Genomic DNA, 27,487 nt, shown 5'->3' on the forward strand with positions numbered 1-27,487 from the left:
CAGCACTCTAACCACTACACCACGCTCTCTTCTGTCTTCTGAAGTTAAGGCCTTCAGACACAACACAGGCTGGGGTGATTCTCATGACCAACAAAAATTGGTCTAGGAGAGCCTAGCCCAATTTTTGTTGGTCGTCAGAACCACCGGGCTCGCAGCCGAGCCCGGTGGTTCTTGAGCGGGTAACCCTCTCGAGAACCCCTGCTAAAACGCAGGTTTGCGGAGCGAGCGCTCCAGCAAACCTGCTTTTTAGGCTCGTGAGTAGTGGCGTCGCGCCACGCCTACTCACGAGTAGACCCTGACCGGGAGGCTTAAAAGCAGCCTCCCGGCTCGGGGGTCTCCCCAGTATGCCCTGCACACTTGCACAGGGCATACTGGGGCTTGTGGGGGCTGTGCAGCCCCCGCTCCCCCCACCCCCTGCCGGCTCCGTTTCAGAGCCGGCCATTGTGTGGGCGGCCGATCTGGTCGCCCAGGGCCCCCTGCCCGCTCGTCTGCAAGGAGAGCCCGCTCTCCCCGCAGTTCTAACAAAAGCGGGTCTCACGGATCATGAGACCCGCCTCACTGTGTCCATGGAGATGCATGGGTACAAAACACACAAATGTCCACCTGGTAGCAAACTCTCCCGTTTTATGGCTTATGTGATGATGACAGCCACTTGCCACTTTTTATAAATGTATCTCGAATCAACAACAACAACATATAACAATGGCTACAGCTAAAAACATAAATGGGTAAGCAGCAGGGGCGGAGCTAGGGGAGAGGGGGTCTGTGTTCAGCCCTTTTCCCAGCAGCCTCTAGGAGATAATGAAGAAAATATAGAGGGGCGGAGTTGGGAGGCCCTCAGCAGCTGGGGGGCCCAGGTTCTTTGAACCCATCTGGTCAGTTATAGCTACACCCTTGGTAAGCAGCCTACTTAAAATCTAATGATTATGATGAGTCCTTGAAGCTATTCACACGCACAAGCAAAACCAGGCTAAGGGAGCCCAGCCCAGTTGTGCCTGCAAATGTGTACTGCCAGGATCAGGCCCGATCCTGGCGGCGCCATGGTGGCAAACCCGCCTCCGTAGCCACCCTTTAAAATGGGGTTAGGAGAGCAAACACTCTACTACCCTCATTTCTGTGATCATCTGCCAGCTGTGGCTGCTTTCACCCCGTCCCTCTGAGATGCCTGAAGCAGCCGGTAATTGTCTGGGCGAGTGATCTGCCCACTGGTTACTTCGCTACCTTATCTGCCTTTCTTCCTGCTTGGCATAATTGGCTCGCTAGTGTGTTTTTATCTCCTGTGAAAGGAGGGAGGGGAGCAAGGTGGTTCACTCTAAGTTTAGAGTGGCCTTGGATGCCAGTTAACTCACTATAGTTAACTCTCAAGTCTGCTTAGCTGGGGTCCCCAGTATAGGGAGGGGCATGCATCTGGATCCCTGTTCCAATTTGCTTTGTTTGCAGCCAAAGCTAGGGGCAACTAGCCCACTGCCAACTAAGTGACCTGTCCCCATTTGTATTATAAACAGAGAGCTCACATTGTGGTGCAGCATATCCAAAGTGCAATCTCCAAGCCTGGTGATGCAACTGCAAACTGGGAGGCTCCTGGGAATAACTGTGCTACAGGTAGAATACTGCTCACAGGTAGAATAACTGTGGCTGGTAACAACCCCTAGAGAGCAATGGGATGAGGCTGATTCCTTATTCTGGCCCTGGGATTATAACTTGATGTTGTGCAGCACATAGCACTGGTGGTCTGTAAATCTGTATAAGTCCTAATACATCCGTTTGTAGATTGAGCTGTTCATGGCTGATGCTGTGCTGATGCTAGGGGGAAGAGTGATTTCCATTAATCTCCCCTTCCCTCTAAAACCCACAGTTCCTCCCAAAAATATGTTCCTGAGAGTCATGGGAAGTGGGCTTCAGAGGGAAGAGGAGATCAGAAAAAATCTCTCTTCTCCCATAGCACAGTATAGCATTAGTCTGGATATCCATCAGTATACGGCATCTTTGTTTAGTGAGAATAGCAGCACAGTTAAAAGGAATGCAGAAACTTAACAAAGAACACCACCATTAATTTGTCTTCAACTGTCATGATTTACGGAAAAGAAAGATATAGGAAAGGAGGTTCATTTGGTCTATATGATAAGATTTGACATGAAGGAAATTTGAATATATTTGCCAATTTTTAAATATAGCATCATCAATCTTTTTTCTAATTCCACTTTTTAATGGGAAATGTACCTACATTGTGAAATAGCATGTTGAAAATGTTTAAACACTACATATGAGGATTAGACTGTGACAGGTTCATTGTCATACGTGACGGGGTGGGGTGGGAAGAGAAAAATTGAACTCCTTTATTGAGTGGAGATTCTGCTTCCTGATTATTTGAAGACATGAAGAGGTTTCTGTGTCAAGCCTGCACATGTCAAGTCTGTTTGATCTACCTGACCAAAATGTGTAAGAAACGTCCTGTGTGAAATGTCACCAATTGTTTCCCTTAATATTTTCTTCTGTGGCTTTGTATTCCTGGGACTTGGTATATAATTTGCATGAGGGTGGGATTTCCTGCATGTTAGTTCAGATCCTAGCTACAATGGAACAGACTGACCAGCATGCTCCTGTGCTTAGTGAGAAGCTGTTGCTCTGGAGAACTGAGAGCCTTGTATCATGCCAGAGTATTGCTCAACTGCATTTGTATGCAAATAGCTAGCTTGCTTGTTGTTTACATGGTGCCAGATGATCATGAACCTTTCCCCAGTATGCGCAATTGGCCAAATACACAGCATTTTGCAAAACAAGTTTCTACCCATGGATCAATGACCACTTTCAAAAGTCTGTTGCTATATGCACTTACCCGCAACCATGACTATTCCATTCATACTCCTGAAAACAATCATCAGGAATATTCATTACTTCCCGAGTCCTAAATGTTAAACCAGAAATTCCTCCGTATGAGATTCTTATAGAGCACAAATGTAGGAACGTGCCTTCTAAAAGTATTGAGGCAATGCATACGTGTGGTGAGATGCAGATAAAAAAGAGGTTGCTTGCTTACAGAAGTGAAACGTGTACTGCTGTATTGTTTATAAACCTTAGTACAGCTGCTCTTGTGGTAGCAAGTATGAATTGTCCTCTTTCCTTAGCAGGGTCTGCCCTGGTTTGCTTTTGTATGGGATACTACATGTGAGTTCTGTAAAATATTCCCCTTAGGGGATGGGGCTTCTTAGGGAAGAGCATCTGCATGCAGAAGGTTCCAAGTTCCCTTCCTGGCATCAGAGATAAGAAAGTGGGTAGGCACCAAGAGCCAGATACAATACTGAAAAATTAAACAATAAGTACCTAACTGGTAATGAAATAAGTTATATTATCAGTGGAATAAGACTAGTCTTATTTGTGTCTTAACCCTTCCTGGCAACTCCAGATAGGTCTGGGAGAGACTCCTGCGTTAATGAGACTGCTCTGGGGTGTTGACAAAGCACCCTGGATTGACTTTTGGGCTTGTGTGGGGAATCAGCAAATCTAGAGTATACAGTTCATTACAGAATAAATTTGTGCAAAGCTTCAGAGAGTTGAAGTCAAAACATACTCTGGTTTATTTAGGATAGTAGGGCTGTCGAAAGTAAATACTGAGGCTATTCTCATGACCAGAAGAAACTGGGCTAAGGGAGCCTAGCCCAGTTTCTCCTGGCCGTGTGCTGCAATGGGAGCCGTGCAGCTCCCAGCAGCAAACCTTCTAAATGTCCCTGCCCTTTGTCATCTGATCTTCAGGTAACACCTTCCCTGGAAAAAAAATAAAAATAATCTGAGGTGGGTTCCCCCCCCCCAGATCCTGCCCCCACCCCAAATTTCAGCTAACCTTTTTTAAATTATAGGTTTCTCCCTTTCTCTCTTTTTGTTTTATTATGATATTTTAATGATTGTTGTGGCTGTTCTGCTTTTATTGGTTTTTTAATTACAGGAAAAGGCAGGGTATACATTTTTAAATAAATATGCAGATCCTATAAAGTATTTCCAGCAAAAAAAAAGCTGCAAAGCAAACAGCTGATTTTCTCCAAGAAAATATCAAAAGTATCAGAACATCAAAAATATCACTTGAAAGTCTATGTCAATACTCATCGATTATTACAAGGAGGAAAACCATGCTGACCAGTCTATGGACTATGATCCAATCACACAACTCTGTGTATTAAGACAAGGCTCTCTCATCACTGAAAATAATGTAGAGGGGAAGTGCTCCATTCTGCAATTGTAGCGCTTCATCTGAAATAGACAAGAATATTAATCCCCTGTGTATATAAGGCACTGTAGCACAGCCTTTGGGGACATTTTTTAGTTGTTATAGAAATAATCAAAGGAAACCTCTCTCTCACTGGGAAACCTCTCTCTCACTTAGGAAAGGAGAACAAATACCACTTCCTATAAATGGGATTTCTGTAGAGAAGAATATACTAGAAAATTATTTACATATGGGAAAAGTATTTGTACAAGTCTCAGGGACTGAGATTAATCACAGACCTAGCACACTTTTCTAATTACTTTTCTTCAGTTTTAAATTGGTCACTGTATGTTGGTTATTGGCAAACAGTGGCAACATTTATTCTGTCACAGAGAGGATGCAAAGCCAAGACAGATGAAGAGGATTGTTCTTTTGTCTTTGTGACTGAAGATACAGGGGACATCCATATAATTTTCTTGAGGGAACACTCATGTGATCTTGCAGAAGCAGTATGGCTGAGCTGTCCATCTAGGCCCTTGCAAAGCAGACCAGAGAGCAGGGACATAGCTTCTCTTTCAAAATGTCACTCCTGAAAATCTTTTTTTTTTTTTAAGTTGATATATATTTTAAAAACTGCAGTCCTGGGAATGTCAAAGGGCTGCTGGGGAATCATAGTCTTTTCTGGAGCTGCTGCCATGGCTGCTGCCTCAGAGAAGGCTCGGTTTCCCAAGAAGTCTTGCTGATTGCCAGGACCACAGGGTTTTGTTTATTAAAGCCCTCTTTCAGTAACATGCTTTAGAAAGTAAAGCCATGTCAGCTACTGCTTGCTCACCGCCAGCAGCAAAAAGAAAACTAAGAGAGGTTAAAGAGAGGTCTACCCAGAACTATGGGCAGGCAGGTAACTATAATATGGGCAGGTGGTGCGGCTGCACATGGGCCACTGATGCCTGGGGGCTGCCTGCCCTGCTGTGCTCTCCTGCCCCACTATGTTGGGTGCTCAGTGGGATGGGCATGCAGACTCCCACGGTCACCCGCCTTTGCAACCCCAGACATCCATCTGGCTGCCCAAACCTGCCATTGCCACCTTTGCCTGCCTCCCTTTGCGCCAGCGTGGTCAAATGACATCACTGCATCAGCACCTCTTCTTTTGGGGATGGGGAGCATGTTCATGCTGACACAGAGACATCATTAGACTGCATCAGCATGGCCCAGTAAAGGGAGGAAGGCCAGTGGTGGGTGAGTGGCCAGGTGGCCTTCCAGTAGGAACTGCAAAGGCAAGTGGCAGGGGCTACCTCAAATCTCACCCCAGGGCTGCCTTCAACATAGATAAACCCCAGGAGTGGGTGTGGGTTTCAGAGGCCTTTTCAGGAATCCAAATTGGGCCCAACTGAGCCCAGTCCAACCTGAATAAGATGGCAACTTGATTTGGGTCAGTGTAATTGGGACAACCTGGGCTGATTTGATTCAGGGATAAATAGGCCTTAAGCTTTGTACATCATTATATCCATTCAGGATTTAAATGATGAAGCATCTAATTGAATACTACGGCAGAATAGGATTAAAATATGTTTCTAAACTAAATTTAGCATCTTTCCTAGAATTTGCTATGGAATTATTGTTGTTGTTTACACAGTCAGACAGGTGTTATTGACTGGTTTGTTTTATCCAGACATCGAGTCCTTCCCAAGAACCTGGGATGGCTGAATTTTTTTGACAATGTTGTTGCTGTTATTATTATAGATATCGTCGCAGAATATAGGCTGTTCCCAGTAAAGTTGCTTTTTGTAATTGGCTGATGGTGATTTCTGTGGTCCCCATGGTGTTGAGGTGCTCTTCAAGTTGTTTTGGAATTGCACCTAGGGCACCAATTACCACTGGGATTATTTTGGTCTTCTTCTGCCACAGCCTTTCAATTTCAATTTGTAGATCTTTGTATTTTGTTATTTTTTCTGTTTCTTTTTCTTCTATTCTGCTATCCCCTGGTGTTGCTATGTCAATTATTTTAACTTGTTTTTCTTTCTTCTTGACTACCATGATATCTGGTGTATTGTGTGGCAGCTGTTTGTAGTCGGAAGTCCCATAATATTTTTACATCTTCATTTTCTACCACTTTTTCAATTTTATGGTCCCACCAATGTTTGGCTACAGGTAGCTTGTATTTTTTGCAGATGTTCCAGTGTATCATGCCTGCTACCTTGTCATGCCTTTGTTTGTAGTCAGTCTGTGCGATCTTTTTACAACAGCTGATTAGGTGGTCCACGGTTTCATCTGCTTCTTTACAAGGGTGGCACTTGCTGTTTGTTGTTGACTTTTCTACTTTTGCTCTTATTGCATTTGTTCTTAGTGCCTGTTCTTGCGCAGCCAGTATTAAACCCTCTGTTTCTTTCTTCAAGTTGCCATTCTTAAGCCATTGCCAGGTCTTGGTGATGTCTGATTTTCCACTTCTATTGTGCAAATATTGACCATGCAGGGGCTTATTTTTCCATTTTTTCTGCTCTGTTCTTGACTTGTTCTTTCTTGTAGGCCTGCTTTGTTTCATTTGTGTTGAATAGTTTCTCGTTATTGACCATTTGAAGTGCATCTTCTTCACTGTCCTTGATATATTCTTCAAGGGCTCTTTTCTCCTCCTCTACTGTTTGATGGACTTGCAGCATTCCTCTTCCACCTGGTATAGCCTATCAACATCACTGCGGGGGTGCAGAGCATGATTGATGGTCATGATTTTCCTGGTCTTACGATCTAGCATCTCTAGCTCAGCCTGGGTCCAGTCTATTATTCCTGCAGTGTATCTGATAACAGGTATAGCCCAGGTGTTTATGGCTTGTATGGTGTTCCCGCCATTGAATTTGGACTTGAGGATTTTTCTAACTCTCCTGATGTATTCACTTCCAATTTTTCTTTTAACTTCAGTGTGTGCAATGTTATCAGCCTGGAGAATGCCCAAGTATTTGTAATGTTCTTTCTCTTCCAGGTTCTTGATCTTGCTTCCATTGGGCAGTTCTATTCCTTCTGTTTTTCTTATTTTTCCTCTTTTCATTATTAATGCAGCACACTTGTCTAGTCCAAACTCCATTGCTATATCGCTACTGAATATATGGACAGTGTTTGGCAGTGATTCGATTTCTGACTGGGACTTTCCATACAATTTCAGATCGTCCATGTACAGCAGATGGTTTATTTGACTTGATGTTTTAGATGTTTGGTATCCGAGGCCTGTTTTTTTTAGTATTTGTGAAAGTGGGGTAGCAGGGATGATACACTGGACCATCTGGAACATCTGCAAAAAATACAAGCTATCTGTAGCCAAACATTGGTGGGACCATAAAATTGAAAAAGTTGTAGAAAATGGAGATGTAAAAATATTATGGGACTTCCGACTACAAACAGACAAACAGCTGCCACACAATACACCAGATATAACTATAGTCAAGAAGAAAGAAAAACAAGTTAAAATAATTGACATAGCAACACCAGGGGATAGCAGAATAGAAGAAAAAGAAACAGAAAAAATAACAAAATGCAAAGATCTACAAACTGAAATTGAAAGGCTGTGGCAGAAGAAGACCAAAATAATCCCAGTGGTAATTGGCGCCCTGGGTGCAGTTCCAAAAGACCTTGTAGAGCACCTCAACACCATAGAGGCCACAGAAATCACCATCAGCCAATTACAAAAAGCAGCTTTACTGGGAACAGCCTATATTCTGTGACGATATCTATAACAACTGACAATAAAATTCAGCCATCCCAGGTCTTTGGGAAGGACTCGATGTATGGATAAAACAAACCAGTCAACAACACCTGTCTGACTGTGTAAACAAGAAAATAATAATTCGATTTCTATACCACCCTTCCAAAAATGGCTCAGGGCGGCTTACAAAGAGAAATAATAAATAATTAAGATGGATCCCTGTCCCCAAAGGGCTCACAATCTAAAAGAAACACAAGACAGACACCAGCAACAGTCACTGGAAGTACTGTGCTGTGGGTCGATAGGGCCAGTTACTCTCCCCCTGCTAAATAAAGAGAATCACCACATTAAAAGGTGCTCCTTTGCCAAGTTAGCAGGGAATAGCTCCTAGTAGTGATTCTTTGCCTTCCATAGCTAACACAGAGAGGGAACACATGGTTCACTGAATCATAACCAATGATATGAATGATTGCCCTATGTAATATCATTGATTCATACAGCTAGTCTAAGGGGGAAGTAATTAAATCTAAGGCCATATTGTCAACACAGCAGCCCCCTGCAGATTAATCTATATAATCCAGATCACCAGGTGCCAGGAATAAAGAGCAGGAACAAACATGGCATATTGCACCAAACATAGCTGCAGGGCACATAACTCCAGATGACTAAATAACTGAGCCAAGCCCAGCAAAACAGAAAAATCAAACAAAAACATCACAAGATACCCAAGCCCAGGGCTCCTAGCCAGCCTGTCTTGTTGATGTGAATTCCTTCTGGTCCAATAGATGTTGAGAGAGAACCTGAGCAAATAATACCAAAGTTCCTCATGACAAAATATTATTCAGGTTCAGTTCTGTGATTCTGCACACACAGATGCCAAGAGAGTGTTTCAAGTAATGAGAAATCCAGGGATAGTATTACAGGGTTCAGTTTCCTTTGGATGAGAGGGCACTAGAGACTTAAATCGGTGCAATATCTGTTTTATTTACAAGCAAAGCATAGTAGAAGCAAGCAGACTATTCCAGCTGATAGGAAAATCACTGACCCTGCTTCAGATCATTCAACAACAACAGTGTGGGCCACCTGTAGCCCTCTGGGCTGCTTTCAGTCCAATTGTACTGAACCTGTTTTCGTCCAAATTCAAATTGACATTGCCTCTAGCTGTTTTTCTGTGCCTCTCTCATATTTTGATGGTTGTCACATTCCCAGGGCTGGAGAGAGATTCCTAACCACCAAGGAACATCATTTTGTTGTAGTTATATTCCTGATCACCCATCACGTTTGAATGCCATGTGCTGCATTTATTCTAATCAAGGCAGACAAATTCACAACACCATTATGCATGTACAGTACAGATTTAACTTGTTCCTCAGTCTTAGATGTAGTAACTTCCATTATCCCTTTTCCTCAAAACATCCTCTCTGTACAGTAGAGCTCAAAATTAATTGCTTTTTTTTAATTAAAAAAAAGACAAAATCATCAGGGATATACCTTGCCCAACTGCTGCATAACCTCATATTTCTATTATGCACTGTAAGAGGGACACTGTTAGATAAGGTTAAGAAGCAGTGTCCTGAGAAAAGATTGTGGGAAAGGCAGAAAACAAAGGGAAATGGTTGTATTAAAGAGAATCAAGGAAAGAAGCACACACACACACACACACACACACACACACACACACACACACACATATCTTATGGGAAGGAACTCATTCAGCTTTCTTTGAAAATTTGCAGATGTTTTTCCTTGAGAGGCACTCTGTTTGTTTTACATTTCACATTTTCAAAATGTTGGTGCCAAGCCTAGAATTTCACACAGGGCAAGAAAAGATGCAGAATATTCATAGGAAAGGTGTTGAGAACTTTGGAGATAGGGAGGTTGTGGAGCAGAGAGTGAAGAGGCTGGGAGGCTGAAGCTGTATAGTTGCAGCAAGTGGAATGAAGCCGCATTTCACATATTGATTTTATTTGACTAGACAGATCTTTTATTTCTGGGTTCTAGTCTGTGTAACTGGTAACTTGCCCTTATGTTCCATGGATGGATGCATTACACCTGAAAAGTATGAGCTCCTTCTTCCCTTCACTCACCTCTGAAACATATAGCTGTCATTCTGAGTACACTTCATATCTTTGGGATATTTGGGTGGCTAAGAATTTGGAAAAGAGGCATACCATGTATACAGAGTTGCACATTAAGGCAGACACCTACTGGCCACATTCACACATCACGTGGAACTGCAGTTGAATGAGCCTCAAGTTCTGCGGGTGTTACGTATGATTGTGGGGGAATATGGTTTGGCATGGTGACACAACCAAGGGATCAGATTTAGAACTCCAGTATGAACTCTCGGGTTGTAGTGACTTTCATCAGTGCAACCTGAGGTTGGACACAGCCTTTGTATCATCCAAATTTGGAACCACAGGCTGTGTCTCCTGGAACTAGAGTTGAGGGAGGAAGTTCCTCCCTCAACTCCGGCATGACTGGCTGTGTGGGCTGTCCTTTATGGAAGAAGAAAACCCCAAGAGCCTATTCCCCCTCCTCTCTGCAGTCTCACTGACTGCAGAGAAGACACTCTCTCTGTTGTCCGAATGCGGACAGGAGAGCAGGCGGGTGGGGGGGGGGAGGGAAGCAGAAGTGCACGTCCATTGGACCCAAGGTTCCATATGACTGGGAATGCAGCCAGTGTCTGCTCCCAACATTCTTTTTCAAACAGATGTACAGAAGTGACCAGAAAATAGCTATAGGCACGAGGCTTTGTAACATCCAAATGGCCAGATGTAAGTTTGATACATTTGTCTACTGTGCCAGCTTCAGAGACCTTTGCCCAATATGTGTCTCAAGCTCACGTCTCCCTGACTATTAGGAGGTTACAGTATGTGCCCCTCTGGGGTTCTATCTCCACCTGCTCCCTACATACTTTGACCAAGCATGACTAGGGAATAATGTTGGATCACATCTGTAGGAATATGACATAACTCAAGTTTGAGTAATGAAGTTTCTGTAGTACTCCTGTTTGAGACAGTCATTCTATCTATACTAGAAAATAATACTTTGCAAAGTCATAGTAAAAGTAACTTGTAGGGATGTACACGAACCGGTTCAGAGGCTGGGGGGTTGCCTTTAAGGAGCAGGGAGGGTGCCCATACCACGCCCTGCTGCTTTCCCCCCACAAGCACTGTCTCCAAAAATGCTGGTATGGGGCTGCTGCATACCTCCTTGCAGCCCCAGTTGGCATCGTACTGAAAGTGGTCGGTGCACATCATGCATGCACAAACGCACCAGCCACTTTTGGTACAACACTGATCAGGGCTGCACGGAGGTATTATTATTATTTACATTTTGTATCCCGCTCTTCCTCCAAGGAGCCCAGAGCGGTGTACTGCATACTTACTTAAGTTTCTCCTCACAACAACCCTGTGAAGTAGGTTAGGCTGAGAGAGAAATGACTGGCCCAGAGTCACCCAGCAAGTATCATGACTGAATGGGGATTTGAACTTGGGTCTCCCCGGTCCTAGTCCAGCACTCTAACCACTACACCCGCACCAGCATTTTTGGAGACAGTGCCTGAGGGGGGAAAGCAGCAGTGGGGGTGGTATGGACACCCTCCCTGCTCCTTAAAGGTAACCATCTCCACCTCCCGGGAGTGCACAAACCCATTTCTGCACATCCCTAGTGACTTGCACTCAGTTTGTGCCAGAAATTTTAACTGCCTAAAATTCAGCTGTTTTCTGCTCAAGCAGTTCTTGGAACAGCAAACAAGTTTTGCATAAATACATTATAGCTGGGGCAGATGTTGCACTGATAGTTACTCAGTGGAAACAAATTCCCAGCTTGACACCCCTGTCCCTGCGCATTTGCGAATAATCACAGTGAAAGTGAACAGTCATCATGACACACGATTAAGTTTGATGCTGCTGCACATGGGGCCACTTAATCTCCTGGCACTTAAAAACCAAGGAAATGCTATCAACACTGTACAGATAGAGAAACACTCCCACTCTGAAACTGTGTGAAGAACAAAATCTCAACCTTTTGCATATTTCTCTATTTTCCAATTAGTTGAGCATTTGATAAAGAAAAGTGTCACTTTGCTTTGTGATCAGGTTATATTGAGTCACGTGGGCATGTGTGCCAGATTAATGTTTTAATGCCCCAGTCCTCCATGCTGCCTCACATTGGCAGATGCGTTGGTGATTAATGCCTTCAAAAACTGGAAGAGAGCATTGGATTCCCTTAGAGAGCATGAAAAGTTTTAACTATCAAAATGCAGGGAACTGTTGGCCTGGCCACAGATCTTCTAAATACCGAGCAATGCCTCTGTGCATGACTAATTCCGTTCAGAGAAAGCAATGTGGCCCAGAGTCCAGTATTTCTATATAGCTTCACCAGACGTAACTAAACCAACTCATTAGAGATGCTGCCACTCCTTCAAATTCAGGGCCAGTTTTAAGTGGATTTGTGAAGTTTGAAAACACACTCATTACCTCTAGATCCTGAGCCTGGCAGACAGTCCCCGTTTTTCTGCCAGACACAATACACTCATACAATTATTCACTCAATCAGGCTATTCACACAAGCAGCCCAACCAGCCTAGCCTGGGCTGCTCATGTGGAGTGCCAGGATCACTCCCGATCCCAGCACTTCTGCCCCCATGAGCCAGACTTTAAACCCCAGCCCCTACCTTGGGTTAGAGGATGCAAGCGCACCCTGAACCCCAGGGCTGGGGTTATGTGTGTGCTCAGGCTGCACACAGCCCAAGTGCACACAGTCAGGTGCCTAGAGCGCCCGACTCATGCTGGATTCATTCATTGTGCAGTGCATTTAGGGATACCTGGAGGCCGGGACACATTTTCCCAGCCTCCAGAACTCCACACTGCCAGGCACAGTGCACGTAAGCTGAGCATCCCACACGTGGACCTTGGTCATCTAGGGAAAGGTTAAGCTGGATCTTGCCCCTGCACCCTTCTTGCCCACCAACATACGTATAGCATGTTGAGGCTATTCCGGCGATCAGGCAAAATCGGGCTAGGAGAGCTTAGCCCAATTTCACCTGACTGTGTGAACCACCAGGCTCACAGATGAGCCCGATGTCCTCCAGGCGGTTAAACCGCCAAAGTAACCCTCCCTTTAAACCAGCTTTGTGGAGCGAATGCTCAGAAAACCCTTTTTTGCTCATGAGTTGCCATGGCGCGGCTTTGTGCCGCAGCTACTCATGAGTAGACTCCCCACCAGGAGGCTGAAAAGCAGCCTCCCTGCTCGGGAGTCTCTCCAGCATTACCTGCGCGCATGCGCAGAGCATGCTGGAGTTTCCGAGGGCTGCACAGCCCCTGAACTCCCCAGCCCCGGCTGGCTCCATGACGGAGCTGGCAGTCGTGTGGGTGGCCTCTGTGGCCACCCATAGCAGACTGCTGCTCATCTGTGGGGAGAGCAGGCTAAGCCCGCTCTCCCCGCAAACCCCCTAGAGGCTCTTCTCAATGTTCGTGAGAAGAGCCTCAATGTCTGAATAGGGCTATAATGATAATCCAACAGCTTTGTGGTGAGCAGAAGTATGAAGCTGGGCCCCCCGCAAAACTCCCTGCCTCTCCCTGTACCCACCATCCACTCCATGATTTGGCCCTTAATTTGCCCCTTCGCTTCCCTGCCTCATAGTATGCCCTAGTCTCTGGGACTCATAGATCTGCTGTTACTTTTTCAGCTCCATCACCTACTGAAATAATGGAAGCTTCTCTCCCTAGAAAACCACTTCCTTTATTTTTCCAAGACAATTGGAAAGGGACATTCTTTTCTTTGCCTGCTGCAGCAAAAGCATCCCTCCATCCCAACCAACCACATGATTTATAAAGTGTAACCACTGCCAAAAAGTAGACTTGTAGGCTTTCTCTGGCTTAGTCTACTGAAACCATCCTTCAAACGTCTGTTGTATTAAAAATTAAGTAGTATGGTAAAGGCTTTAGACGTGGGGTGCAGAAAACAGACAGAATCTACAGATGTTTAAATAGAAACAAGTAATTTTATCTGAAAACAGTTCAATTTAGAACAATAGTTCTTTTGGAAAATTTAGTACCAAAACAGCAACCAAATGAGCACAAGGAAGAAATAAAATGTGATCAAAATGCATCCAAATGGACCTTTCTAACACTGGGCCTTAACTTCAGAGCCCTTACTCCGAATCTTATGCAATCACCTCAGCTTCTCCAGCAAACCCAGCTTGTCCCTTGTCCCTGACTCCTTCTGACTCTTCAGTTCCCCAACTTGAACTGCACTAAACGCTTCTGAAAGCAACCTCCTTATATTCTCTAACTTCCCTCCCATTTTTTCAAACCATACAATCAACACATGTTCTCTCCATTTTTAAAAACATACCCAATAAAATAAAATAAAAACCCACTCCCCTCCAAAATTTTAACAGTCAAACTCTTCTCCCTCCAAACCCAAATGTAGAACAGGAGCCATGAACATTTGGCCCCTGCACAGCTATCTTAACACAGGGGATAAGCAAGGCAATTGCAACATAAAGAGGCTATTCTCATGACTGGCCAAAATCGAGCTAAGGGAGCCTAGCCTGATTTTGGCAGAATGTGAGAACCACCAGGCTTGCAAGTGAGCCCAGTTTCTCCAAAGCGGGTAACCCGCTAACTTACCCCTCCCCTTAGATGAGGTTAGCGAAAAGAGTGCTCCGCTAACCCCGTCTTTTTGATCGTGTATTGCCATGGCGCAGCTCCGTGCTGCGGCAACAAGAGGAGACGCCCCGCCGGGAGGCAGAAACTTCCAGAGGTTGTGCGGCCTCCGATCCCTGCAGCCCTCGCCGACTCCGTGGCGGGGCCGGCAGTCATGTGGGCAGCTGATCCAGCCACCCAAGGCTGCAGCCTGGATCGTCTGTGGGGAGAGCAGGCCAAGCCCACTCCCTACACTGACCTCATTTTGGCAAGTCTCACCAATCGTGAGACTCGCCTCAAAATCCCATATACAAAAAGAGGAGGTTTAGGCTTCGTTCCTTCACAGATACACAAAGTGCTTACCAAGTTTTGCTAAACAATTTGGATGAGGTGTCAAAGGGGCCTTACAAGCTTCGGAATTCTGTTCGTGGCTTCCAATATGTTACTTTTTAGAAAAGTGAGTGAGAGTGAGAGTGACAACACTGGGGAGAAAATCTTTCTCCCTAGTGGTGTGGCACACAGGCCCTTTTATGGCACAACAGGGCATGCTGTAGAAGGCTGGCAGGAAATTACCAGAGCAGCAGCTTCAAAGCAGTTTCATCCCAGTTGCAAGCACTGCTGTGAGATACAAGATGTTCCCTTGTGCCAAAAGATCAAGACTACACAGCTGGATCCTGTGAGTCACTGCCACAGATAATAGGATCTGGTTGGTTATAGCCAGATCCTCTTAACTGTTGATCTGTAACAGTGACATCTCATGTTGTTAATTTTTACTGTGGTTTACCCTCAAATAAAGCTATGTTCTCTATATTTGGATGGATAAAGCTATGTTCTTTATAATTTTTGTTTGTTTGTTTGTTTTTAAATTGAATGAACCTCCCCACCACCACCCACCCAAAGCCCCTGATCTTATATTATAGAACTTTTTTCTCTATAGAAAGAATCATTATGTGCTACAGAAAAACTTGCTTTGCTCTATACAAAGAGGCACAAAGCAGATCTGGTCCCTAAATTCCTTGGGAAGCTCTGAGGATCAGTTTGGCCCTGTAGTCCAGGGGATCTTTCAAAACAACAAATCTTACCTCTGAATGGGGAATTGTGCTTTGCTTTATTTCACACAAAGAAATAACCAGGCCACTAAGAGTAAGGAAGCTCCTATCTCTTGAAGCTGCAACATCTTTGGGGGTGGGGGTACTCCAAAAAGGAGCAGCAGAAGCATACAAAATATGGACCTTCTTAGCTGTAGGAATAGATTTTAGAAGCAAAGCTTGCAGTGGGGTCAATTTTCATGGGGCCATTTCTCTTTTTAATTGGTAAAGAGAGAAAGGAAATCAAATTCTAAAACATCTCAGGATTGCAAGTGGGCATCTCCGTGTGGAATTTTAACAAGGGTATTTTCATGTCAGACAAGACTTCTGGCCCAAGACTTCTGGGATTCAAAATATACTTATTGAGGAGCAGAGGGAGATATTAATGCTTCTCTGCATTTGATCAGTTTGTTTTGCACGATGCCTGAAAGCAAATTAAAAGACGAACAGAAATTGCCTACTCCTTGTGGAGTTTTATGCTGTCATTTTGTTTTTGAAATTTAAAATTGTATAAGATTAGTTTTCTGAAGCACACATCATCGACATTGTTGAATTTCAAATGTCTTGGTGGGAGTTTGAGGGGTGGATTTGCTTAATCAATTCGGCAATGGCCCAGAAGATGACTTGGGAGGAAACAAACATGGAGTGGGTGGCTTGGCACTGAATCACATCCTTTGCTGCTGCTTCAGTTTCTGTAGTGCAATGTGAGGTTGGTGCTATTGCAGTGCACCTGCCAAGCAGTCCACTAAATGCCCATTTACATGTTACATTCAACACTCATAAAATAAGTGTACAGTGTACACAGGTAAAGAGCTGTACACAGGCACAGTCATTCACATGTTGTACTGAAGTACAATTCAAAGGAACATAGGAAGTTGCCTTCTACCAAATCTGACCATTGGTCCATATAGCTCAGTATTGTCTACAAAGACTGGCAGCAGCTTCTCCAAGGTTGCAGGCAGGAATCTCTCTCAGCCCTATCTTGGAGATGCCAGGGAAGGAACTTGGAGGCAAGCATTCAGGTGCTCTTCCCAGAGTGGCCCCACCCCCTAAGGAGAATATCTTATGGTACTCACACATGTAGCCTCCCATTCAAATGCAAACAAGGGTGTACCCTGCTTAAGAAAGGGGACAATTCATACTTGCTACCACAAGACCAGCTCTCCTTTCTATCTGTACCTTGCATTTGAAGGGCTTGTATCCAGGTTCACTTTTAAATGAACACAGGTACAGTAATTCACACAAACACTTGTACGAGTGTACAAACATCTGTATGCTCATACAGCATAATGTCTGAATTGGGCTTCTATAACCTTCATTTTGACCTTTCCATGGGAAATCCTGGGTGTACCATTGGGCCCATGCCAAATAGATCTCATGCAGGAGATCTCATTGGATCTCTTGCATGAGGTGGGTTCCTGGGAGTTATTCACACATGGCTTCATGCTTCGGGGTAAATGTTGAGCAAAGCCACTTCGAACTACACTCGCGGCATTGAGGGAAGCAGCCCCTCCCCTCTGCTCTCGGGTTTTGTTTTGAAACAAGTTCACTTGGCAGGTGTTCGTGTTTTCCTTCTAGCCAATGGTTGGGGGGGGGAGCTTCCTAAAGAGTGATATCTGCATCTCTAAAGAAAGCATGCCTCTTATCATGCTAATGATTCTACATCAGTGCCTCTCCCTATTTGCTCTGGCATTTTCAGAAAAAGTAGCTTAAAACTAGCATTTTAAAAATCTGGAAATATGTCAACATAAGCTAGAATTTGCACCACAAAGCCCTATTTGTGTGTGGAGTGGGTCCAAGAATCTCGAAGGGACTTCGGGGTAAGTTTGGCTGGTGTGTGAATGCACACAGCCTCTTCTGAAGGAGATTAGGGGTAAAAGCCCTGTGTGTAAAGCCTCCTGGCCTCACCTTCTTCATTGTATCCATTCCTTGCCCCTAAGCCCACCCCATGCCCATCAAGCCTTTTTGCTGCAGATCTAAAATATGAAGGGACTGTCAGTGGCTGCTACTGCACACATATAGGGGACAGAGCCATTGGATGGGACAGTATAAAAATGTACTAAATAAATAATAAACTGTGACCCAGTGCCAGGTTATCATACTGCAGAGCATAGATCCATCTCTTCCCTGTCATGCAATAAAGCCCAGGAAACACCACAAGGGGTTCTCCTCTTCTTTTCATTCAGGTGCCACATAATTGTCTGACATTGCCTCACAGCCAAAAGGGGCTATGCATTCACTTTCAGGCACTTTTCTAGAGCAACAGGCAGGGGCGTAGCTAGTGGAGGGCGGGCTGTGTTCACCCCTCTCCCCAGAGGCCCTTCAGAGTGAGGGAGATAATGAAGAAAATAGGGAGGGAGGGATTCTTTGAATGTTGGGGCAAAGGCCATGGGGGCTGCAAGAGGACCGGAAACAAACATCAAATCGGTGTCCTTTTCTGGAGAGGGTGAGACGCTTTGCAGGATATGCTTTTGACGGCAGCAGCCCTCAGGATGTGCTCACGATGCTTCCCTTGCCAAACTCCACTCTGAATCTTTGGTCAGAGTGGAGTTTCATTGCCCTTAACTCCAATTCTGCGGCATCAGTGTTCTATCCGGATGCTGGATCCACAGTATTGGCCCCATGGAACCAGAGGTGTCAAGAAGGAAGCCCACACAGCCAGCACCCCCACCTCTCTACAGTCTCACTGACTGCAGAGCAGCAGCTCTTCTGAACATACAAAAGTGGATGGGAGAGCGGGGGTGACGGGGCGTGGAACCTTGGCAGCTACCCAGTACCAACTCCGGATGCTGGCCCTGGGAAGATGGCTAATGAAAGTTTGAAATTTCCCCAGAGCTGCAAATAAATAAGGAGAAGCCACACTTCAGTTGCCCAAACCTGTGGTCAGTAGTCACACAGCAATATTTGAGGTGTACGCTAAAATGTGTGTCCTTTTTCTCCCTATTGCCTGCCTGTTGTTACTTGTCTTGCACTGATGAAACATGTATGGTTTCAGTTGGCATGTCCTCATCTCCTTAAGGCCTTAATAAAAACTAAATCCAATTGCTATTTTTTCAAACAGTTTTTATTACAGCATTTTTATCAAAGAAATGAGAATCACCTATGGTCTGGTCTGAGAATTTATGACTGTCAGAATACATTTTGGGTTTTCCCACCCACAGATATGGGGGAAAGCCGGGGTCTAAAAAACCATTTTATGAGCCTTCATTAAGCATTTGTTATCAGCTTTTAGCTATTTTATAAGCTTTTGGTTGAAATACCATGTGAATACTAGCTCCAGAGGTTTTGTTTTTATTAGCAATAATCTAAAGCTTGCTGATTCTCCTTTTATAAATTATGGTGATATTAAGTATTGAAACTTGATACCAGTAGGGCAGGTTCATCACTTTTAAGCTCCCAGGTGAATACAATGAGAAAAACTCAGCAGGCTGAGAGTGTGACAGATTTGGCTTCCTTACTTGTTAGTGACATGAGCTCTTTAAATGAGAAATTAACATCCTTAGGGATGGGGCATACATACATATATATGAGACACATTTTCATGCAATAATTAGGGTTCAGATTTATTTAAATGACCTATGAATCTTTTCAATCTGATCCCAGGAAATGCAAGAAGAGCAGAGGTCTGCACATGTGTCACAGTGTCTAGAGTACAGATTGCCATGTGGGGATGCATGTGGAGAAACGTGTGTAATATGAAACCTGTGTAATATTACATATAGCTGACCGGGCGCACAGCATCTGCGCCTCTAGTTCTCCCTGTCTCTCCCCCCCCCCAATCCCATCAGCCATTCTCCCCCTTCCCTTCAGCCCCCTTTTGTTCTCCCCCTGCCCTTCAGTCCCAGCCGCCACTTCCTCTCGGCAGCTCGGCAGCTGGCCTGGCTACCGCTTCCTCTTGGTGGGCAGTACTTTCTCTCACCACCCAGCAGCCAGCCTGGCCACCACTTTGCATCCTCTTGGTGGGCAGCACTTTTTCTCAACACTTGGCAGTGCCACTTCCTTTTGCTGGCCGCTCACCTTCCTATCCACCTCTCCTCACTTGTGAAATCGTGTCAGAGCTGCCACGCATGGGATTAGCTACGACTATGTCTTATTGAATACACACACACACACACACACACACACACACACACACACACACACACATATGAAACATGATGTCACCCAAGCAGCTGAGTGTAGCACAAAAAGTACAGAAGATAGGCATACAAAACTGTTTTGCATCCTCTAGATCAGGACAATTATTTTTTTTAAAAAACCTGGAAAACAATCATTTACTAAATCCAGAGACAGCTGGGCTCAGTGAGCTCTGCATGATTAGCAGCACACACAGGAACTCAACCTGCAGTGGCCCCACTCACAGTATGTGGATATGCATCCCTTCTTGTCTGTATTGAAGAAGACATATGAAAAGCATATCTGTGTCCATTTTTGTGCAATGATGGTGAAGGCCACATTGTATTGGCCAGATGTCCACTGCTGAATCTGCATCTATGCACATATTTAGTTATGTCTTTAATTTAGGATTCTGCCATGTCCCAAGCAGGACCCACAAGGTATTTTATAAGGTATTATATTATGTTTATTATATTATGTTTATAATATAAAAACATCAAAATATAAAAGCAGCCTAAAAAGGCCAGTCAAATCTAATATTAATTGGCTAACCTAAATGCAGTTGACACGTCCAGTGTCAACAGCCTACGGACACACAGTGCGTTTTTGTATGTTTCCCTTTCTCCCACATGTAGCAGTGTGTAGTATCCTGTTTGGATTGAACTGCAAACAACTGTTTATTTCTCACAAACAACAACTTCTACTACTAAAGCGCCGCCCTCCCGCCCAACAAGTGTTATCTGGGAAGCTCACAAAACCAAACCAAGAAATAAAATACAAATTAAAACTTGTAAAACTTAAAACATCAAAACTTTTAACTTAAAACTTTTAAACTTTAAAAAGCTTAGGTGAATAAAAATCTCTTCACCTGGTGCATAAAAGACCATAATTATGGTGCTAGGCAAAACTCACTGCGGAGACTAGTCCATAAACAGGGTAAAGTAAGGTAAAGTGAAGTTGTGCCATCAAGTCAGTGTCAACTCCTGGTGACCACAGAGCCATGTGGTTTTCTTTCGGTGCCAACGCTGAAAAGGCTTTCTCCCTCCTCAGTTCACATTGTAGGGGGCACTCGGAGCAGGGCCTCCAAAGAAGTTTTTAAGGTCGAGGAAGGGACATATGGGCAAGGCGCTCTTTCAGGTAACTTAGTCCCAAGCTGTTTAGGGCTTTAAAGATTGCAAACAAGTTGTTCTAGTAAGAACTAACCAGCATACTTTCCTTTCACTGTCCTTCCAACTGGACTAAATTTTGTCCAGATTGGTTAGACGGTCCACAAGTTAGCCCACTTGCGCCTCAAATGTTTATTCCGCCATCTTGAATTGGGGTGGGTGACATCATCACAAACTATGCCATTGAGGTGTCCCTATGTGTCCCTACAGCTACAGTGCTTCATGAATTTGCATGTCATCCTTGCACAGGGGCCATGCTAATCATCTCTGCATCATTCTAATTCTAGTATATGTGCTGCAGAAGTGAGCTAATCAAAGAGGTTAGCAGACTGGGATGTCTCTCTTTTTCTAATGAAAAAGTAGTCATTTCACTAGAATGCCAGCATTTTTAAAATGTTTGATGGGGATTAGAAATCCATCACGGGGGGGTTAAAAATGTTGAGGGGTTTCTTAAAACATTGAAGGGGGTTTACCTAACACTGCAGCATGATGTATACTTGCTGTTAAACATGAAAAAGTCACCATGTCTGCAGGCAGCATCAGCAATGCTTAGTAGTGCCATTTCTCTGCCAGCCGTTCATCTCCTGGCTGCCATTTTCCCTCCCATAATGCACTCAGAAAGGACACAACATCATGCATCATGATGCAACATCATGACATAGATCCTTCACCAGTTCATCCTAGGAAAGAGAATAGCATCCAGGAGAAGAGCAAGCCAGGAGACAAGCTGTATTTCTAAGCGCTGTGGCTGCTGAATGTAAAGGGTTTGGCTTTTTCAAGCTTAAAAACAAGAATGGACCACAAGGTGGCATTAGGGAGGTCCCCCACCCCACCCTCATAATTTTGACAAACGTTTGTGAGCCTCTGCCCACAAGAGCTGCAAAAAATGGAAGGAGACTTTCAATCCAGTTCTATAATAGATGTGGGTCTTTTGGGTTGTTTCAGGACAGTGCGATTCATTTGTAATTCCTATTTTATTTTTAAAATATTGTAATTAATGTAGATTGGAGGATGTGAGGGAACAGTCAGAATCCATTCAGCTCACACAAACTATAAATGTGAAAGCAGTTGTCTGTGTGTTCACTCAGGAGAATTAATTGAGGTATTTACATACTAATATTGCCTAATTAGCACAGAGACAGGATCATTAAGTTACAGTCTACATTTGGCCAAGAACCATGGAATACACAAACATTGCCAATGGCTTTCACTTAGCTGCATTTCCCAACCACACAGCATTCAGGCAATCATTGTCCTGAAGAATTCTCTGAGAAGACACTTGTTTCATTGGAAAGGATACATTTCCAATTTATATGCTTCTCTGGAAAAAAAGAAAAGCAAGGTACAGCACAGGCCCCACAAAAAGATAATCAGCATTTGGCAAGCTGTTCTTGTCGAGATAATGCATTGTACAAGACATTCAGTCTGGTAAATTATCCATCAGAAATGGCCACAGAGAGTTCATGGCAGATGTTCAATTCAAAATGCATGCTCCTTTTAAAATATGCAAGAAGGTAGAATTATCTGCTCTGGTGTTTTTTATTTGAGAGTCTGAATTGTATGAAGAAAATAGAGGAAGATTTTTTTAAAAAACCAAGATGGGTTTGACTGGAATTCCAGCCCAATCATATAGCCTGTTGTGTTGATAACAAAAGTGCAGAGGACTGGGCAACAGCCTCTCTTCTCGATATCACGTCATAACTTGTACTGTGTCTCTTAGGGTTCCTAGTTATAGATCTGATACCACAGTGCTCCTTTAGATTGTTATGGGCAGAGAATATAATTGGTTCTACCTAATGATGGAGTGCATGAGAACAAGGTTTGGATCTACCCACTGGATTTTTTGCTCCCATTTTGGATTTATTTTTTATTTTATTTCGGTGAAGGTTGGAAATCCAAAAATGGGGCTTAGATGGTCTGGAAGACTCTAGGCCTTGCTACACTCCTGATGAAATCATTGGGATTGCACTAGAGCCTACAGGTGTCAGTGCCAGCTGCACACTTCCTAGCACTGAATCTTCCCCACAACCCTGTCATGGGGATGTCCCACTCTCTGCACCAGGAGAGCAAGCTGGGAAGTCTGCAGTCCTGTCACAACCCTGTTGACATAATTGGAATTGCAGAGGGACTTACTGCAATCTGTGGCCCTTCCAGGATCCTGCCTGCCATCTCCCTACCCTATACATTACTTATCACAGATAGTGGTGTCAGAGAGATTCCAGTTTCACCCAGGAGACAGTGGCATAGGCAGGGGAAAGCCTCAGTAATACCTGGAGCTACTTCCTCTGATCAGTCCTCACATAACATTTCCATGTGATTGCTCTGAGGAGGCTCTCTGTGAGTACAAAGCGTATTCGGGCAGTTTTCATGCTCAGAATTTCAAATAGGGAGGACAAGTGTCCCACCCAAGTTGGGAAGCAGTGCACACTCCTATTTTCTGATCATGTGCAGGTACAAAACAAAGGCAGGGGTGACAGCAGTGTTCACCTGCTATGCAGCAGCTGGGTAGGAGGACTTTCCCTCCTACCTGAGTCAGCATCTGGGTACAGCTGCTAGGTAGACCAGAGCCCTCCTCCCCAGCTGCTGCTTAGTAGACGATCACTACAGTAACTTCCTACCTTGCTTTGTACTCACACACAATCAGAAAATGGGAGTGTGCACAGCTCCCAACCTTGGGTAGGACAGCTGAGCTATTTCTGTCAGAACTCACTTTCATTTATCAACTGGGGGAGTGCAGCCCCATCCAGCATAGGCTGGACAACATCTCCCAAATCAGATGAACCACCCAGCGACAATATCTCTGTCTTACCTGGATTTAGCTTCAGGGTATTAGTCCTCAACTTGCTAATTACAAAGTTCAGACATTGGTTCAGCACTTAACTGCTTCATCTGAATTTGATGAAAAGGAGAAAAAGAACTGGGCCTCATCAGCATACTTATGACACCTCACCACTGGATGACCTCACTCAGCAGTGTCATTCAGAGAGAGAGAGAGAGAGAGAGAGAGAGAGGAAGAAGAAGAAGAGAGAGAGAGAGATGTTGAACAGCATGAGGAACAAAACAGAGCTCCCTCTCCATAGCATCACTAGCCTGAGGAATTCAACTGGACGGAAAGTTAGTTACTGCTCCCAAATTAGATGATCATCAAAATCTATCCACGAAATCATCCCAAAATAATTTTCCTAGGTGCAATTCCACTCTAGTCAAAACTCAGTTTATGGTTATGGCAGGTAATTATTTCTCAAATTGTCAAAAATACCACAAGGTTGTATACAGGAAATCCTCTTAAATACTTTAGGGTAGGATGTAAAGAAAATAACATTAATGGAGTAGTGTGAGAGATCTGTTTCTCATGACAGCATAGCCTGTTGTGGGTCACTTGTTGTTTCTGGCCCAGATGACAGTTTCATTTGAAATGTTGGTCCATTTCATAGGAACATAGGAAGCTGCCATATACTGAGTCAGACCGTTGGTCTATCTAGCTCAGTATAGTCTACACAGGCTGGCAGTTGCTTCTCCAAGGTTACAAGCAGGAATCTCTCTCAGCCCAATCTTGGAGATGCCAGGGAGAGAATTTTGAACCTTCTGCTCTTCCACGAGTGGCTCCATCCCCTGAGCGGAATATCTTGCAGTGTTCTAACATCAAGTCTCCCATTCACATGCAAGGTGGACCCTGCTTAGCTAAGGGGGCAAATCATGCTTGCTACCACAAGACCAGTTCTCTCATTTGAATGTTGGTGCTGTAGGACTTGCTGCGCAGACTTGGATCAGACTTGGATCATTGTCCTACCCACATTTTGAAGAGTTTTACTGGGACATCAAATCACAAATCTGTGAGGCAAATTCCGGTGCAAATTCCAAGAAAATAAAATTGTAACACAGGCTGGGAATCCACCAAGGATGAGACTTGGCCTTTTGTCTCTTCTCAGCATCCCTTCCTTTAATGTTCTAAGGTATCTGAGGGGTTTTTCTTTTTGCTTTGATTGACATTTACATGGCAAAAGTGCAAATAGTTATGCATTTAGGGTCCTTTTTGTGCTTTTCTTGGGATTTTTAACAATATAAATAGATATCCAGAACTGATAAACTGACATAACGATACTTGGGATTTGTTTTCAGTTCTTCCACTGGTGCTAGCACATGCAGAATGACTAACAATCCTTGACAGCTTTGGTTTTACTGTAGTTATTGCTTTGACACATCCTGACTTTCTGCCAACACAGTTGGCATAAGGCCTGTATCCCTTTTGCCCCATTGGCTGTCTAGAGACTGGAGTGGGTTTTTCTTGTTATCATTGTTGTTTTCCAAACCAACTCTTTTTCTTCCCTTAGAATCCTTGGATTTCTCTAGGGTTCTGCTCTCTATCACTCCTTGTCCCAATCCACCCTCTAGGACCTAATACAGAGTGTTTTTAGGAAAGGGATATTGTTTGCTTCTGCTTTTTTCCTGTTAAATCAACGCAAACTAATTCTGAGGGGAAGCAGGAGAAAATTATGCATAGAAAAAGCTCCTGGACACTTATGTGTTTTTAAAGGTTTTCCCCTCCTTGGCTTCATTAAAAGTTCTGTTGTCCAATAATTATGTATTTTGTGTGGTTCTCTAGGCAAAGAGATGGGTTAGAAAATCAGTCCCAAGGTGGTCAGGTGTTATGCTTGAGGTGTCTACAATGTGTCAAAACTGCTGTGCTTAGCTACATCGACCTTTTATATGCACTATTTGATGCTTGTGATTGTCTTGCTTGTTCAAAAGAAAATGTTCAAAAGGTAAAAACAAGGACACGTCCGATTTTCACTATTTTGCCTTCACTGAATGACACAAATTCTTTTCTGAAGCTCTTTTAAATTACTTGCCATACCAAGAACTGAATGATCACAGAAGATCAAAGAACTCTCATTCCAAACTGATTTATTTGATTTTTAAGAATCAACCCATATTGGCTATTAATGCAATTATTCTTACTGATTAAAATTTTTTAACATAATTCTAAAAAGTGTTGATACCCAAAGTTCAACCCATCAACTACTTATTGGTAATCCCAATAGCAAACCAAGACTGAGGCAACATGGAACGTGAACTTCCAGGATAAAAACAGTAAAAAGTGGGAAGTTCAACTGTGTTCTCATAACATGGTGGCTGAAGGCCTACATATCCTATACACACAATGGGATCCAGGCTGGTTTTGCAATAGTATAACACTGTTTCACTAACATAAGGACATTGGTTAAGGATGTTGTGCAGTGGATAGAAAGTCCAGTTAGATGGAAATAGGGAAAAAGTAGGGGATAAAGGTAAAGCTAGCAAAGAAAGGAAATTGGGGCTGGTACACACTCCCTCACTCAGCTACAGTTTGTTTTTGTGGTCACATTTCTATACACTATTTGCTGAGCAGGAGAGACCACAAGGTTGTACACACGATGATGAGAGGGGCGGAGAGGGAGGACGGATGGGTAGGGAGGCAGGGATGAACTTACCTTCCCCCTAGACTATTGCTGATCTCCTCTTTGGTGCACCATCGTGTGCTCACATGATCCACGCTGCTCCAGCCATGAAAATGTGTCCTGGCCTCCAGGAATCCAATAATGCACTGTACAATGAGAACAGTGCATTGAAAGATTCAATGAGTCCAATGCTCTAAGTACCAGCACAAACATGATCCCGAACCTCGGATTGAGGGTGCACTCATACCCTCTAACCCCGGTTAAGGGCCGGGCTTAAAAGTCAGACTAGCAGGGGCAGAAGCACCAGAATTGGGAGCAGTCCTGGCAAACCACATGAGCAGCCCAGCCCAGGCTGCCCTGCCCTGCTCTAGCCTGGTTTGGCTGCTCATGTGAATAGTTTTAGTATCTTGAAGCTGAGGGTGACTAAGAAAACATGCAGCTTCTTACTGCCCCACCTAAAAAAGGGAATTGCAATGGAGCATAGGTCCATTTTCTCTATTTCAGCAAAAAGCAAGGCTTTTATAATAGCAGCTGCTATTATACCAGTCACCAACTTTCAATTCAGTCCTTTCTGCATACCTAACAACCAACCAATAAGAAAACTGGGTGAAGTGGTCTGAGGCAACAGTGGTTTGGAGATGTCACCAAAGCCCCACTTCCCCCTCAAATGCCATGGCCGCATAGATGGGCTGCCTCAGAATAGAACTGAAAGAAAAAGGAAAGAGGGGTCTGAAGTAAGAGTATAAAATAAGCAGGTGTCAGTCAGGGTCTCAAGGGTTGGAAAGGGTGGGGAGCCAAGGGAAAGAAAAGTGTAATGAAGCTGTCTAAGAAAGGCTCTTGCATCCTCACTGACACATCAGTTTCCAGAATCCCTGATACATCCATTTTTATGCCTTCATTTCCATACACATTCTTTTTATTTCATGGGCCTTTCCCTAGTTTAATCTAAGTGTAGTGTACAGTTCAAATGGATGACAGTAGCGCATTAAGAAGCATATACATATAGGAATAACTATGCAAATATACCACATTTTGACATTAAAAATGCCTTGTACACATGGCAGATGGAATGCAATCCTACACCTCACCCAGGGGCAGCACCAGGATCTGGGAGGACCCTATGACAAAACACTGTAG

The 27,487-nt window shown here is 44.0% G+C and overlaps 1 protein-coding gene and 1 non-coding gene across 3 annotated transcripts in view; one reads left to right on the forward strand and one right to left on the reverse strand.

The window, feature by feature from the left end:
* Positions 1-27,487, forward strand: part of SPON1 (spondin 1) — a 541,453-nt gene that overhangs the window by 350,420 nt on the left and 163,546 nt on the right. The gene's annotated exons all lie outside the window — the stretch shown is intronic.
* On the reverse strand, positions 21,117-21,221 carry LOC128341337 (U6 spliceosomal RNA). Its single transcript, XR_008314358.1, has one exon. It is a non-coding gene; the product is annotated as a U6 spliceosomal RNA (small nuclear RNA).

This window comes from Hemicordylus capensis, chromosome 1 (genome assembly GCF_027244095.1).
Source record: "Hemicordylus capensis ecotype Gifberg chromosome 1, rHemCap1.1.pri, whole genome shotgun sequence".
NCBI lineage: Eukaryota > Metazoa > Chordata > Lepidosauria > Squamata > Cordylidae > Hemicordylus > Hemicordylus capensis.